The sequence below is a fragment of the Arachis ipaensis genome, chromosome B01 (assembly GCF_000816755.2).
Source record: "Arachis ipaensis cultivar K30076 chromosome B01, Araip1.1, whole genome shotgun sequence".
NCBI lineage: Eukaryota > Viridiplantae > Streptophyta > Magnoliopsida > Fabales > Fabaceae > Arachis > Arachis ipaensis.
This window is the reverse complement of record NC_029785.2, coordinates 16,141,322-16,144,355: the sequence shown is the minus strand read 5'-3', so window position 1 is coordinate 16,144,355 and position 3,034 is coordinate 16,141,322. Positions and strand designations below refer to the sequence as shown.

General features: G+C 34.2%; 1 long non-coding RNA gene across 1 annotated transcript; it reads left to right on the top strand.

Moving 5' to 3' along the window:
- On the top strand, positions 355-1,733 carry LOC107626352. The gene is made up of 2 exons (XR_001617529.2): positions 355-699; positions 1,429-1,733. It is a non-coding gene; the product is annotated as an uncharacterized LOC107626352 (long non-coding RNA).

The following is a 3,034-nucleotide window of genomic DNA, read 5'->3' as shown; positions in this document are numbered from 1 at the left end:
AGCATCGTTGTTTTTGGAAGTAATTATCTGCGCCGTTTAAAATTTATCTCTTATTAATATTGTATAATAAAGGTAACAGCTGATGCAATCTAAAGCATAGTTATCAAACCCAGCTCAATCCGGACGGTTCGACCGGAAATCTGGTCACCCAGTCACCTAACCGGACCAAACCACTCATTGAACCGTTCACACAACAGACCCGGTCAAACCCGGTTCGATCCGACGGGTTTCATGCAAACCCGGTGACCCGGCCGGTTAATCCAACCCGGTCCGGGTCATGTTTATTAATTTTTTTTCTTCCTTGAAACGGCATCGTTTCAGACCCATCCCAACCCCCCTCTTTGAATGAACCCTAACTCCCTGGCGTCATAGAGTGGAACCCAACCACCCCCTCCCAAGCCCTCGTCTCTCTGTCTCTGCTCTCTCAAGCTTGGCGTTGGCAGCGGGTAGTCTCTCACCTTCACCTCGTCACTCTCTCGAGCTCGGCGTCGGCATCCCCTCACCCTCACCTCGTCGTCAGTTCGTCACTCTCAGTTTCTGGGTCTCTCACCTCATCGCTGTCTCGGTCTCTCACCATGAGTCCGTGATCCTGCGTTCGCTTCGTCGAAACCAGTGAAGCAACACCTGCTCCCTCGGGTGGTGGTGGTGGCGTCTTCTCTACCATGCAAGCTCCAGTTTTCAACCCTGTTCTTTCTCTAGGTCAATGTTCATTTCGGTGAATCTGGTGATTGTTGAATATGAGTTGTTGCTGTTTTATTTAGTTTTTTGAGTTCTTGTTGATGTTATTTCTCTGGTTTGATGTTAATTTTGGTGAACCTGAGCAAATTTTAGAGTTGTTGCTGTTCTTTTTGTTTGTTGAATGTTGATTTTTTAGAGTTGTTGTTGCTGTTCATTCTCGGATTCGATGTTAATTTTGGTGAATCTGAGCAAATTTTAGAGTTGTTGCTGTTCTTTCTGTTTATTGAATATTGGTTTTTTAGAGTTGTTGTTGCTGTTCATTCTCTTATTCGATGTTAATTTTGGTGAATCTTAGCAAATTTTAGAGTTGTTGCTGTTCTTTCTATTTATTGAATATTGGTTTTTTAGAGTTGTTGTTGCTGTTCTTTCACTGATTCGATGTTAATTTTGGTGAATCTGAGCAAATTTTAGAATTATTGTTCTTTCTGTTTGTTGAATGTTGGTTTTTTAGAGTTGTTGTTTCTGTTCTTTCTGTTCTTTCTCTGGTTTAAATTTTAGTTAGAATTATTGTTGAATCTGGCAGTTGCTGCTGTTATTTGATTTTTTTAGAGTTGTTGTTGAACCTGAAAAAATTTTAGTGAACTTAATTAGATTGAATAGTTAAATTCGTTGTTGATTATCATTAGTGAACTTTTGGTGGTTGTTGATTCTCATTAGTTGTTGCTGTGTTTCTTTTGCTTGAATGGAAAGGTTTTCCAACTAGCCATTATACCTGAGATTGCGAGAAGTCCTTCTTCTTCTTTGGAGCTTGTTCTTGTTCCTAGGGGTAAGTTCTACTGGTTTGTCGGGGATGCTCTTGTTTTTCTTTCAGGAGTTGGTTCGTGGCATGGACACCTAGCCCTTTCTTATTTTTAGTATTTGTGACAATCATAGAGTTTATAATAATAGAGGGAAGACTGATTCTGCTTGGGGTCATTGTAAACAAATTGTGGATTTATCGATTGTGTTATCTTTTACTCGCCTTTGATGATTTAAATTAAAAAAGTATTTTGTAATAGAGACTAATATATTATCTTTTTTTTTAGATCATTAGTTATGTTTAAAAATTAATATTGAATTATTAATGTTTGTAAAGATTTATATTTTAAATTTTAAGACATTATTTTAATTTTATTCATATAATTTTTTTTTTATAATAACCGAATTGATCGAATAAATTAATGACCAACCAGTTGAACTAATAACCTAGTGACTCATCGTATAACCATATTGATTACTAGTTTAATTATGATAACTATGATCTAAAACTAATCTAGACCATATACACACATGCGTGGAGTGAAGAGTGAAACTTCCAAAATCATCATCTTGTTACGCGATTGACGCCCAACCCATCATGCAAGTGGGGCAATCCGTGTGGTACCCAGCAAACTCTTTTTGCTTCTTCTGCTGCATTGCCTACGGTGCATATATAACATGCATTTTTCTCTTTATATATGTTTTTTTTCAATAATATTAAAGAGACAATAATATATAGGGTGTGTTTGGCAAACACGTTGGGGAGGAGAAAAGTCCGTTTGAGCTTCTTGAAAGTTTCATTTTGATGTTTAACAATTTTTATCTTTTTAAACGCAGAATTGATTTTGCCTCTAAACGTACGTTCAGGAGAAGCTGAAATTCGTAGCTTCTGCGTTTCACGTTCATGGTTGTGATTGCCATTAGAAAATTGGGTACAAAATTTATTTTATTTTTACCAACCCTACCCTTCATTTTCTTCTATAAGAATGATACCAATAACTATTACATGTTCTTTGTAGTTCTTTCTAGTTCCTATCGTACGTTCAGGAGAAGCTGAAATTCGTAGCTTCTGCGTTTCACGTTCATGGTTGTGATTGCCATTAGAAAATTGGGTACAAAATTTATTTTATTTTTACCAACCCTACCCTTCATTTTCTTCTATAAGAATGATACCAATAACTATTACATGTTCTTTGTAGTTCTTTCTAGTTCCTATTTCTTCATAGTTTTTTCGTTCCAATTTTTTTTTCATCAAAATGGTTCAAATTTGTTTCAATCACTAGCAAATTGAATATTTTAATTTTTTTATTATTTTTAGTACTCACTTTCATATTTTAATTTTTATATTTTTTATTGTATTTTATATTTATAGGATAAATATTTTTATATTATTTGTGTAGTATTCTAATTTCTCATGTTATGTTTTTATATGAATTTTTTTTATCATTTACTATATTATTTTTTATATGTATATTTTTTATGAAATTTTTTATTTTTTTTTTACTTTGTTCATGTCATTTTTATTTATTTTATTGTATTTTTTTATTTATTGACAAAT